Source organism: Pieris rapae, chromosome 4 (genome assembly GCF_905147795.1).
Source record: "Pieris rapae chromosome 4, ilPieRapa1.1, whole genome shotgun sequence".
Taxonomy (NCBI): domain Eukaryota; kingdom Metazoa; phylum Arthropoda; class Insecta; order Lepidoptera; family Pieridae; genus Pieris; species Pieris rapae.
This window is the reverse complement of record NC_059512.1, coordinates 9,922,254-9,937,022: the sequence shown is the minus strand read 5'-3', so window position 1 is coordinate 9,937,022 and position 14,769 is coordinate 9,922,254. Positions and strand designations below refer to the sequence as shown.

Genomic DNA, 14,769 nt, shown 5'->3' with positions numbered 1-14,769 from the left:
AATTCGAAACGAAACACGAAAACAAGTGTTTGATTGTGATTGGTCAGCAGCATCTCGCACACACATTGACACTTGATACGTTATGACGTTTGTTGGCCCAAAATTTACGTCGTACTCCATCGACTATATATAATAATAAATAAAATGTTCAGTCATTATAAAAATATAATATGTAATGTGCAAGATTTTGGAGCCCTTTTAACTTTTAACTTAAAATAGTATGAGTAATTTAAATTCCCCAAGAAAGAGCTGGAAGACATCTTTTTTTAATTGTGTTTAACACAAGTGCATTGTGTGGAAATATATAAAACTATGACATATATTTCTTCGTCTCGAAATGTATAGGACATATGGAAAGGCACGTTGTTGTCACGTTGCAGATTCTCATGCCGGTGACACGTGCCTAAGGTCTAGATTACACTGGTTCATTCAGCATTTTACTTGATCGTTACTTTAACATAACAATAGTAAATACTTTCGACTCCTCCCGATGGAGTCCACTTTTTTACTCGTGTTAAGTAATCTAAGACAGCTAAACTAAATATTGTACATATATATAATGTATATTATTTATTTTGATCCAGCCAAATGGCCTTTTATTTTCGCTACATGTGTCCTGTGGCACATAGGCCTCTTCCAGCTATCTCCATTCTTTTCTGATGTTAACTCTTCTTGTCCAAGTTGTGCCTCCTATTCTCTTTATATCGTCTGCTCATCTCTTGCTCTGTCTTTCTCTTTTCCTTTTTCCATCGAGTGGTTTCCATTCTGTAATTATTTTAGTCCATTTCAACCTGCTATCTTTCGCCATGTGCCCGGTCCAGCGCCATTTCAATTGCCTTTTTTTCTTTATAATGTCCTCTACTTTGGTCGCTGATCTCCCTTCTCACTTCACTTCTCACAAGCTCGAAAACGATTTTTACAATATGCACTCGGCTTAATATTGCGTCATGCCAACAATTTACTCAGCTGTGAAAAAAGGTGTACGGATAATTGTGTCACTGTGTCACCAATTCTAAAGATCAATTAAGGAACCGTTTCGCAATGACGTCAATTTTAATTATGAAAGCTATGTAAATCGATTTTTTCAGCGAAGCCATTGTTCGTAATTATAAAAATGATAAAGCGTTTTTTTGTAATTGGGGCGGTGTAAATAGCTTATATGAATATTTAATTGTTTTTCAATACACATGTACGAACCAAGGTTGGTCGTTTCTAACACAAATGTGAGAAAACAGTTTTTTTTTAATTATTATAATTAAGTGGCCTTAGAACTTTCTAGTGTTCTCGTATTTTCCACTAAGGTGTTTAACCTTGGTGTCTGAAGGGTAATATATAAATCATATAAATATAAATAAAAATAGCAAATTTGTGGAACTTTTTGGCCTCTTATACCATATAGAGAACGTGGGTTTATTTAAAAGGTGATTAAATAGTCAAGAATCGACTTTGTAGTCGAGTTCTCCAATAGGTCACATCTAGAGTTGAGGCAAAAAGTCTTTGGAAAATAACCAAAGTATTATAATATAAACGAACTAAAAGCTGAGAGAATAATGATTTTTGAAAGCTGCTCTAGATAAGGCACAGTACTATAGGAAAGGCAATGCCACCGGTCCCAATGACCGGCTCGACTGCTAATAGAAAATTAATCTTTATTGCAATTGTAAGCCATATATCGGTCAAGCTTTCTTATTTCTTAAATCAGCTGTATACAATACATAGTTATAGTCGTCTCGAAAAAGGTAGATTTTCTTTAGTTTTTACTCAAATTATTTTTATATAAAAAAAAATTTCATGTATAAATACATATATAGGCGCTGATGATACAAAACATATTAAAGTGTACGTCATAGTAATAAAACAAAAGGAATTCGTGATGGGAAATTTTAATTAAACTTCAATTTTCTACAGAAGCTATTTATTTAATGGAATTTAAAATTCTATTAACTAAGGTTAGACGCGAATAACCCAGACATAATAAATGCTTAAAGGGACGACATTCTTGGCAGAGATCGGAACATAGAAACCAGACTAATGAGACCGAGCCCTTCGTACTAAATCACCTCCATTGGGTGCCTAAATACACTGGCTTCCGTACATTTATTTAATTGATAAGATTGGTTGTATCTTCAGTAGTTAGTTATTGGTTGTATTAAGAATCGCGGTAAATTGCCTGATATCTCGGGGCGTGGGCGAAATTGAGGGCATGATGAAACTGATTGATAAAGACAACCATTTGATAAGTAGGTGACCGCTGTTGCCATGACGTAAATAGTTTTTAAAAATTCATCGCGCTGCGCGTGAGTTTTAAATTCACACTGTGTGAAATACGGGAAATTTTTATGGTTTTATGGTATATTGAGAAAGTCGACGTAATTTTGACAATAAATTGTGCAAGCTTTTCATGTACTTTTAGTCAAAACATTATTTTTCAGTTATAGCTAGTGGTTTCTGAATGCGACTCGCACCTCTGATGCAGGTTCGATCCCCAGCTGTGCACCAATGGACTTTCTTTCTATGTGCGCATTTAACATTCGCTCAAACGGTGAACCACTGATTTATTTATTTTTCTCAAATTAAAAACAATTTTTGGGTTTGATTATAAGAAAATATTGGTTCGGATCATGAAAGGGTTCTCTTTCTCTTTCAAGCTACCATGTTGTTGCGTTTCGAACAACGGCAAACTTGGTGATTGCAAGTCATTGCTAAAATATTAATCTTTCGCCACCCTTGACTCTGAATTCGCTACGGTTTGACATAAATGCATTTTGACTATTTGAACCGCTAAAACCATTAGATAAGTATAATGCACAACAATTGATCCCAACTTTTAGCCTCGTCACTGCATTGATTGCGATTTGAAGTACCCAAGATCCATTGTATGGCTTACAATTATCAAGTTAAAAAAAGGGAGTTAGAGTTCCCGTTGAACCAACCGTGTATAGATTTTAAAACGCATCTTCACTTAGGTATTGGTATGAATAAAGTTTTAGAAGTTAAACTTCTTTAGGCGCATGAGGGTATAATTGTTACGGAAACGTCACGGAGAAATGCAGCGTTTTTGTCGAAGAAAAGGGAGAAAGCGATTTTTCCTTTGATAATTTTATTTAAAAGGATGTTGTGCTTTGTACGCACGCTCGAATTAATTTATCTTCTTTTCTGACGTTCATAAGTGTACTTAGTTACTTATATGAATGAAGGGTTTAAGTCAATTATATAACTAGAAAAGTATCTGGTAATTCATACAGGGAGGTTTTTTTTGTGAGCAATGGTATTATCTACCATATACTTTATTATGTTAATTAATAAGATATAATTTATTCATTTAGTTTTTATAAGATTTCTGAGATACAGAGTAAACTCCATGTCCACGTCTTTCTATTTAACGACGACATAAAGCGTCGACATCAATTGGCTTAGGTTGGTTTAGCTTGTCTTCACACAATGATACACTCTATATAGCATTACCTCCACTCAATTGTATAATAAGGTACTTTTTAAGTTGCTAAAATTAGTAAAAACTGCGCAGCAGTGTACGCTCTTTTGTCGTAATAAATAGAAGTCATGGATTATCTATACGTTATCATATTCTTAATTGCTCAATAACTTTAGTTTTTATGTACATAACTACTAACACTAATTTGAAATAAACTTTTTCTGTTTTAAATCCTGATTTCTCTTTGCTTTTAACGACAAATGTCTATAACGCCATAATTTTCACAGTCCCTTCATTGCCGTTATAAAGAGTTTACACTGTATCTATCGACACCTGTCTATTAGATTTTCTAACCTATTTGTTAATATATTCTCTTTGTTTCAGATACTAAGCGTCATCCAAAGCAGAATACACTCCAGTCCATCGTTACACTTTTCACCACCGCAGTCACGGTTAATATCAATCACCAACCTCCGAATATCTTATCATCTGACTCACTTTGATTGATATTCGCTGTGATTTCTATTGTTATGTAGGAATTATGACGATCTCCGTGTGGTAATAGCGAAAATGACTCTAGTCATATAACGTCGAACTTTCCAACATTTTACGTTATCACCAACGGAGGTTCACGCATTTTTTTGAATATTGACTAACAAGATTAACATTCTAAAGCATGACTTTTTTTATATTGTTACCATGCATGACAGTTTTTATGTGTGCGTGACCTGTACACTGACATGTTATTTTTAATTATATTTACTTCAACAATTATTGTATACATTGTCGATGCGTTGAGTACAAAACTTGATTTTAGGTGATTGTAAGCCTAAATTCGAGTTTTCGTCGATGCATGGCAATATAAGATGCATTCTAATTTTTTTAAGGAAAAATTCTGATCATGTAATCTTATTATTTTTATTGTAATTATTTGGTGTTTTTGTATTCAATAAATGATTCTCAATTTATTTGGTTTTTTTTTAATCTACGAAGCAAATTCTTGGAAATAATAAATAGCTACAGTATTAGGTTTTAATTCTGATGGAATTTTAATTCAGACAAATTCTGAGGTAAAAGTGGTACAGTGAATATACAACTGAAGGCAAACTAAAATAAAAATAGTTTTCGTGATGCTATTAAGCATTTTATGCTGCAATATACCCACATTAATGCAACACAGCAGAAAATATGAGAAAACTAAATAACAAATAAAATACATAAATTTTGGTTGTGGTATAATTATAATATATAAGTAATCCTAGCCCATTTATTTTGTAAATTTAGTTAATGATAATTACAAATATTATCAATTTTGAAATGACTCATCAATTAATAATATTGTAGCCAAAGTCAAAAATCAAAGTCATTTCGAGCTGATTATGTCCTTAATAAAACATTGATTTGTTCTCAGACGGCTGTAGGTCGAACGGTTATTTTTCAATTAATCCAATGTCATTAGGACAAAAGCAAAGATTAAGATACAGCTAAGAGGCAAACAGAAGTTTGTTTCGTTAACTCCGGAATTAGTTCGAATCGTTGTACCATTTATAAACTTTACTTAAGATTCTCATGTACCTAATTACCACATAGTATCTAGAATACAGACAATATAAGGTTATCTCCAGCTTATCCAAAATACTAATCGTACTTTATACGTGTCGAAATTCCATAATACACATTTTAAAACCAGTCTATGAGAAATATAACGTCTCGTCGCAGTTACAATTGGTATTTGGATATGTTGTTTGAGACTTTCATACTACTTCTATACAGTATAAGGCAATATCAGGATCGTCCAGTTCATCACCGTGGCTTGGCAAGTTAAAGGGCTGCGACGCAATTGATACACAGAACAACACAAATTCTAAATTAAATGTGGTTTATAAAATAAAAGAATACACTAAAGAAAAACAGCAAAAAGAAAAGAGAGTACAAATTCTTAAAAGACCGGCAACGCACTCGCGAGCCCTCTGGCATTGAGTGTATCCATGGGCGGCGGTATCACTTAACATCAGGTGAGCCTCCTGCCCATTTGCCCCCCCCCCCTGTTTTATAAAAAAAAAACGTTTCTTGCGTACTACACAGTTATTACCGCCCGTTGCATCCCTTGTAATTTATATATACTGTGTTATTTGTATTTCTTTAGCAACGAAGTGTAAATAAATAAAAATAAAATAAATAAATATTATCTGCCAAGTTAGCCGATATATAGTTGATTTTTTTCATACATATGAGACACGTCGACCGGCTTAAGTCACGATGATTTTGCATTAAATGTTCATAGTACGAAGTAGCTAGTTTTCTTAATATGAACCGATATATGCGTAAATATTTTAAGCTGTAAATACGTATAATGTAAATGATTGTACAAAGGAAACGTCAATCTTTGTAGTTTGAAAGCTTTAAAATCAAAGAAAGTTTGCGGGGGTGCCAATCGGCAATAAAGAGTTTTCTTTCTAGTCCGTTGTAAATAGGTCACATTTACCGTGCCAGCTGGTTTAGGCTCCATGCAGATGATTGTTGATATGTAAAAAGATTTACAACTGTGAAATAAAAATGCTTAACCATCGTAATGTGTGGTCGTTTGGGAGGAACTTCAGGTGAGTCAAGAGGAATTAAGAAAAATTTTGATAATTCGTACAAGAGACCAGTAAACATCTAGCCATTTGTGTGGGTTCAGCGCCACAAATGGATTAATAATAACAAAAAAAATATAGTTTTTTTTAACGTATTCTTTTTAGTTGTGCAATGACATACATAAATATATGTAATATATTGTCGAAGTATATATGTATAATATGTGATATTCTAATAATGTTTCCTCGCCTCTAAAATCATCCAACTATATTGTTTGATACTTATTCATTTATTGAAAAAAAGCACGCCGATAAAAAGCTCTCACATTGTGAATGAAACTTTACCTATATTAGTTGCTAGAACAAACGTATTTCATCTGGAAGGCTACACGTAGGAGTGCGATGTTTGTTCTAATGTTTTCTTTTCAGTAATGAAATAAATGCCAATATTTTGCGTATTTCAGTTCGCTTGCTGTTTCAATTTTAAATATACAGTGCTACAATTATACTTGTTTGATGTTTTGAATTATTGATCATTCAATATCTTTATAAGGAAGTAGGTGATTAGCCTTAAGCCCTACAACATAATTGATATTTTGTCTCACAATTTTTTTAACATAATATCAGGACGTAAAATGCTCACAGTAAATAAACCCAGTCAAACAACGAAAAAGTTTTTTATTTTTTATTAAATTGCTACGGAATTTCTAATACATTCTTGGCTTTATAATTTTACAAGAGGCAAACGGTTAGGAGTCTCACCTGATTTAGGAGATACCGCCGCTCATGGACTCACACTGCCAGAAGCTCGCAAGTGCGCTGTTGGCCTTTAAGAATTTGGTGATGCGTGTCAAAAATTGCTCAGTTGTGGAACGGACGTTGGATTTGAATGGATTATGAATGTCAGCTGCAGCTACTCCGAATAGAGTTATTCGGACACACACACACACACACACTCCTTGGTAAATTCAGTTAAAGATACAGAGCATGCAGGTTCAATTAAGAGGTGGAGCAACATATAGGTGATCGATGTATGTATAACATGTTACGTTCATTATCGAAAGTGCACCGAATACAAACTTGTCGTGATAACTTTCACATTGTGAAATTTCGTTATTCAATTTATTACTATATCATTATTGTATCATGCTCTTAGGAATTCTGATATTTCTAAGATTTGTTAAACTATTTACATAATTGTTTGGGATCGTATCTTCATCAGAGAAAATCTAGGCAAGAATGCGAGCTATTCCAAAACATTATTACCAGGTATTTATACTTGAAAATATCGAATTGATCAATATCTAACATGTTATTACTTAAAAACGATTATCTATAAAGATATTGTAATCATGATAGGCCTAAATTAATCTTATCGTGGGTCGTGATACATCAAAGGATTTTCAGTCAGCGATCTCGAGGCTTTTAAGAGTTTAATCAAAAGAAATTGTCAAGTCATAAGTTTACGTAATCAAGTATTTTGATAAGCTTTTGTCAAAAACTTTGATTTCAATGTATTGAACTTTTATGTTTGCGCTGTTTAACTAATGATGTGAAACAGTACTTGATTTCAATGAGTGCAATTAGATTTAGTAATTATGGCTAATATCTAAACCCAATAATCCTATCTCAATCCATTTTTGACCATCTGATTGTAATTGCCATCTGTCGATACAAGCTATCCATGGTAGGTCGGATCGGTGTATGTCGACATAGACCTTTGTATGAAAAACACAATTCAAATAAGCCAATAATTATTATATATAAATCTTAAGATTTTAACTTACACCCATTGTTTTACAGACGCGCTTGACAGAAACCGGTGGAAACAGATTGTCCCCTCCACAGTCTCCTTGCTGAATTCGATGCTCAGACATGAGCAACCGACTGAAGAGAGAGAGAGAGAGATATTATGTTACTTGAATAACGAATAGTTACAAATATAATTTAAAGATAATTAAGAAAATTTTTCGCTTTGTTCACACGAGTAATTTAGAGTTAAACTTTTATTTAATATAAATTAAAAGGAAAGATACTGATTACAATAACTCATTTAGTATGCATTTGGAGCGAAATTTGAATGATATAGTGCAATAAACTTAATTGACCATTACCATGAGCTTAGTGATCTTCTAAATGTTAGATGTAGCCTGCGGCGATGTTTGTTTCGTCATAGACTAAGCTAAGTCTGGAGCAGTATAGGCAGAGGTGGCAAACCAAAAGGTTCAATCTTTTAAAGCGTGACTCAAATACAAAATATAAATATATTTTTTTAGATAAATATTAATAGCTCACAAATATAATATATGAAAAGAAAATTTATGTAGTAAATATAATAGTATTTGATTCAAGTATAGCTCAAAACCAAAATGAAATTAAAATACGTTTTTTTCTTATCGAAATAATATTGTGACGAATTAAAGCGATACTTAAGGCTTGCTTAGTAATGATGAACAAAACCAAGATATTATAAGTAGATAATGACAAATCCACTAACTCTTGTTGGTTAACCTATGCCTCCCACCCCTAAACAACTATTGTTTAACCTGAAAGATTTCAAACAATAGTTAGATTAACAATGAAACAATGGGAGAACAAAAGTAGAAAGGGAGATTGATAACTCAGCCACGGATATTAGGAGAAAAGGCATATAAAGTAGACTCTCAGATTGCGACTCTTACCTTTGAGGTAGTAGGTTCGATCCCAGACTGTGCACCAATGGAGTTTTTTCTGTGTGCGTATTTAACATTCGCTCGAATGGTGAGAGAAAACATTGTGAGGAACTCGGCTTACTATCCTAAAAGTCGACGGCGTGTGTCAAGCATAGAATGATCACCTACTTGCCTATTCGATTGACAAATGATGTGGAACAGTTACAGATATTTGAGGCCTAGACCTTAAAAGCTTGTGTCTCTATTCACTAATTCATAATATATAGAAGAGCATTCAACCATTATATAATAATCAAATTTGTTTTATATTAAAAAAAAAACTTAATTACAACCAATGGTTGCCAATACATGAGAAAGACCTAGATCTTAATATATCGTGCGGAGAAAGTCGAATTACAATACTGATATGTGCACTCAGGTATTATAACTACTTTGCTATATTCAGGTTCTTAGAAATTAATCTAGACTTAACAAGACATTGCTTTTATTTGTTCTTTTGTTTTTACCGGCTTTTATAGATCTAGAAATAAATATAGAACAATTTAACGAGCTATTTTAGAAAAGATAGCTCCTTAAATATATAGTACATATACTGTAGATATAGCATTATGTATGATGCAGAAAACTTGCAGTAATAAGTGATACTAATGTTGTTAAGAAATATTATAATTAGCCGGAGTAATTTGATTTTATTAAGTAGTAAGTAAGTTTAGGTAATGTTTAATTTCGGTTTTATATTTTTTTTAATTAATATACAATTGATTTATGTTTTCTGTTTTATATACTTTGTTAATCAATACCTTTTTTTGTATATATGTCAGATTATTATATTATATGTTTTAAATAAATATTTCGTCACGATAATTTTATGACATTCGTATTCATATTTGTGTAAAAGTGAAAGTTTTATTTAAAAAGCTTGAATGCTTAATAAACTGTATCAGTCTCTTTGTATAACAACTGGCTTCGCATGACAGGAATTGATATTTTGAAGGTATTTAGACCATATTCAGATTTCTCGTTACAAATGCACACAAGTTTATTAAGCAAGAAGAGAGAGGCAAAGGGGCAGTAGGCTCGTCAAGTGATACTGCCCCAAATGGACAGTCCATTTGTAGTACCACACAATACTAGAAGGCTCGCAAGCGCGCTGCCGGATATTAAAAATTGGTACGTTATTTATTTGAAGGATCCTAAGTCGAATTGGTTCGGAAAGACTTTAGTGGGTAGCTGGTTCCACAAAGTGCTGCGCCGAAAAAAATGCACTATGAAACGCTCAGTTGTGGAAAGACGAACGTCGAGGTAATACGGATGGTATTTTGTATTCTGCTGAAGATGATCCGAAGATGAAACTCGGTAAATGCGGTAGAAGATACAGAGAGATCCCAGATCTCTATGCAAGTGACAAGGGTATTAGATTATTTATACTATAGTCTGCCGAAGAGATTGGAAGAAACTTGGTTGATAATTTTTTTTTCTTTGTTCGTAACTGTCAGAGAAAAAAAGACTTTATTTATTTATCTACATAGGAAATACTTTTTTGAGTGTTGTTTGAATGCATTTGAGTGATTTTACGAATTTAAAAATTTGTTCAGTTCCAAGTTATTGCAGTTCAAACTTAAACCAAAGAAAAATATGTTTAAAGAATTTAACACTTTGTTTTGGTAAAACTTACGAACTTTAAAGTGCTTTTTACTTTATTGCTTCAGTTGCTTCATTTGTTTATACGAAAATATATCCTAGTGACATTTCTTTTATTGATTTTCCTTTATAAGCTTAAGTTATTTTTCAACCCGAAAAAAGTTATAATATAATATATTAGTACATTTTTTTAAACTCATGAAATATATTTTGTTTACGATTGAAATAAATAATAATAAGGGTTATGTCAATGAGAAAACGGTGTCACTTCTCTTGAATGTGATTGGTCAAACGGAACGACGCGACGGCTCGAATCGCCTGTCTGTGATTGGTCTAGAGATGTTAACCAATCATAATCAAACGCAATGTCATTTTGTGTTTTGTTTTATATTTTTCAGCGATTGTTTGGGATGCGTGAAGCCAGCTTCTATTTATTTTAGAGTCCTTCAAGAAGAGAGCGTATTTAATTTGAAAATGCAACACACTCGAGCCTTCCTGCCAAATGTGAGCCTCCTGCTCGTTTGCACCCTGTTGTATAAAATTAATTCTCACTTCCTGTTCACCGACTTTCCGTCGCTTTCATATATAGTAAAAAGTATGTATATATATATATAGTACAATGGCCATTTCCAGTTACATTAATTTAAGTAGATGATAAATAAATGCAGACAGGTGGAAAAGTAGCGTGCGGGGGAGCCCTAACAATGCTGGCGTTAATAGTGGGAAGTATTGCAATGGACTGCATTTCTTCTTTTTAATTTTATGATTGAATGTACTTTAAAGTTACTGATATACTATTAAGGACAAAATTGTAAGTACAATAATAACTGGACTTATAATTACTCCTAATAAACAAATTATTATTAAGTTTTTTAACCATTATTTAAATGATCCTTCCAATCCTTGGGATTGATTTGCTCCAGTTCAAACAATCTCACTCAAAACTTGGCGATTAACAAGAGTGGTGGAGAGTTTCTTGTGACTTCTTCTTGACTACTCTACGCCCTTGACTTGCAAACTGATAGCAAATGTAAATTTAGAATAAACTAATCTATTAAATTTAACATCTTTTTTGATGACGTTCATAAGTGTACTTGGTTACCCATATGAATAAAATTGTTACAAAAAGTCTAAATCACCTGTGGGTAGGACACAATTATAGCTATACATTTTTTGTGTAATAAAATCTGTCATCGTCGTCAATCGTGTAATTAATATCAGCACTAGCGCGTGCGCACCGTTAGTTGTCTGGTATCGTTGTATGTTTTTAACCTAAATATTTAACACGTACACAATTATAGAAAGCTATAATATGTAAGTTATATATTTTTTTCTCCAATATCAATTCATTTGAATGTCATTAAAATTAAGATCAGCGAAGAAACTCAATGGCAAAATATAATACTAATAACAAAATAAAAACTTATAATTTGTTTCGCTTTTATAAACCTGAAGCCTTACCTACAGCTTTTTAGGGGCTATAAAGCAGGGGGCAAAGGAGCAGGCGGTGTGATGTTAAGTGATACCGCCGAGCTGAGATTTCCTATAAGCGAGTATGTAGGCTTTCTCTGCCTGACACGCCGTCGACTATTTGGGTCTCAGTCTTGTTTTCGCAAAGTCTTCCTTCACACGAGCGCAATGCCCACATAGACAAAACATTAAAGGGCGGCAACGCACTTTCGAGCACTTTACATAAAAGAAAACGAAAAATATCTGGGGTTCGCACCTACGACCTCTAGGAAGTATGTCGCACTTTGATCGCATTTATGTTTCACTTATATGTGAAACAAATATATATTTATATATATTCCATAAAAAAAATTACAGATGTGTTGTTAGTTTTACTATTATTAGTTGTATATACCTACTCAGAACAGTTGGAAAACACATAAACATCATAAATAACCTTTAAAAGTATTGTATTAATCGCACAACAATTATAATTAAAAATGGCATATGTAATTAATAAGTACTCGTTAAGAAATACTTTTGATTGCGCAATAAATCATTCAACTTAAACCTCATTGGAGTCCCACATATCAATATTAAAAACGTAACAAAAATAAATATCTACTAAATGTTGTCATGCCTGTAATTCACAGTTTTAAGCAACTTAGTCACAGACACAACTTGTCTATGAATAAATACGACGTAACAAAAACTTATCTAAAACAAAATCTTATTGTATCAAACAGCATACTGAACCCTACATATGTAATAATCATACTTTACCATTCGTTTTTGTTTGAACCAACCGTCGCCAACAGAGCATAGTGGTATAATTCTCTCTTCTATATGTCCTTAGATTTATTATTTAATAACTGCACTTTATTTTGTTTAACGGTGTACACACCTTTTATATAACATAAATTTTCAATTAGACAAAATATATTTTTGGTAATGCTGCCAACGTTAAGGTACACAGCCGAACTTTTAATAATTGTAATTAATCGTTATAATTATACAATAAGTGATAGTATAACATAAACACAGATACAACTTCAGTGAAGTAACATTAAAATAAATCTTAACCTCTTTACAATACTAATTAGGAAAAGGTATCTGACAATTGAAAAACGTTCCCAACATGGCCTGAATACGATGGCGTAACCAGCACAACCAGCACCGCGGGATTTTGAGATAACTGAGATCGGACCAGACGCTTCTAAAGTTCTGGAAGGAGTTGGGTTAGAAGATCCAGAATAGACACACGTAAATTTACAATATATTTTTAAAAAGTACACATAAAATAAAAAATAAAATACGTTTATTTTGGAACATAAGATCATCATGGTATCACTTATTCCACGTCGTATTGTCTTTTATTTACATAACTTTTACACATTTAAAGAAAAACACTTTTTGAAACGTCGGTTTAAATTTAAAATTATGTAAAAATAATTATAAGTTTAAATATAATAATACATATCTATAATCCGTTAAAAAAGTGTTTTTCTTTATTCCACGTCATTAAATTCGAGAAACAGTCATGACATGACAGTCAGACATGTCAGAAGTGAAACTTTTTAAATTAATAATTATTATTACTATGGTAAAAACCCCAAATACATTATCATGTACCAGTATACAATCACTCCGTGTATTTGTATATCTATATCTACACTGCTTACACACTGTATACTTTCAGTCCCTCTCCATCGCTCTCTACCTTTTCTTCGACAAAATTCATTTTCATTCGTAAAAATTTTAGACTCATGCGACTAAGAAGTTTCACTTTAAAACTAGAGAAGCTCTTATCTTGTTAGACGATATGCTCTTGGGAAAAAGACGAACACCACAAAATGTTGCAACTTATTATGTATTTTTCCAAATAAAATGAAACGTCGTTGACCCAGGTTTTATCATTGACAAGAAAATGGATTTTCCTTAATGAGTCTTGGATTATGTAAAATTTTTGATAAGATTAGTCTCGGCATTTAGGGCATCTTACCGATAAAGAACCCTCAACTAAACAATCAAATCTAAAGCTATAACGACAATGATTTTGTTAAAAAGTTTTGCATATGGTGCACGTGTATTTTTTGAAAACACTATTTATTTTACAAGAAATATAATGATTAGTCGTCACCAATAACATATCGGGCATACAAATTTCTACGTCTGTGCTATAAAATATCATTTATTAAGAAGGTGACACTTTCAGTCATATATTTCAGTAAAAATATTGATTTGCCAGGTAATAATTGAGGGACTCCTTTTAATAATATTTTTTAATAATTAAATTTTAAGGCTAGTTATTAGATATATTTTTAGTTTGTAATTGTATATTAATATAATTATTTAATATATAATTGAACATCCATTATATATTCCATCTCTGCAATAGACTTGTGTACATATATCTACAATTAAAATCTGCATCAATCAATAAACATTCAAACAAAACATAACTACTGTACGTTTAATGCAAGTTTTATTCTAATAGATAAGTGATTTAAACATACGATAGCTCATAAAACGTCTTATTGACGAAAGAAAATCTCTGATTGTTTATGGTCTAAATGCGCGTGCGTTTAGAACGCAGCAAAAACGTCTCGTTTTACAAACGTTTTATCACCTCACTTCGTTTGATTTAAATAACTTCTGAATTTTAAACCTACACAACTTTTATCGCAAACTTAACTTATCTACAACTATGTTTGTTATTATTTCCTGTCTCAGCCAATCAACAGCCTAACAACAAGTACCCGCGTAAATTTAAAAAAGTGACGGTACCGTCACTTTTTTAAATTGAGTTGATTGAACTTTGTTGAGTTAAGTTAAACAACATTATAATATTATATCCATTTCGTATCTATTACAATAATTATCTATTTATAATAATTATCTAATTAATATTTAGACGGAGGATAGATCAAATTAAGAAAACAGCAGGTGGTACATGGCAATGAGTAGTATAATGCTGACAGGAATGGCGGGATTTGAA

At 32.3% G+C, this 14,769-nt stretch overlaps 1 protein-coding gene across 3 annotated transcripts in view; it reads left to right on the top strand.

Moving 5' to 3' along the window:
* LOC110995060 (mitochondrial cardiolipin hydrolase) overlaps positions 1–4,400 on the top strand; it is a 116,127-nt gene extending 111,727 nt beyond the window's left edge. For all 3 annotated transcript variants that reach the window (XR_002600236.2, XR_002600237.2, XM_022262028.2), the window contains one exon: positions 3,818–4,400. The gene's annotated coding sequence lies outside the window, so the exon portion shown is untranslated. The remainder of the gene's footprint in view (positions 1–3,817) is intronic.
* Positions 4,401–14,769: the final 10,369 nt, after the last annotated feature.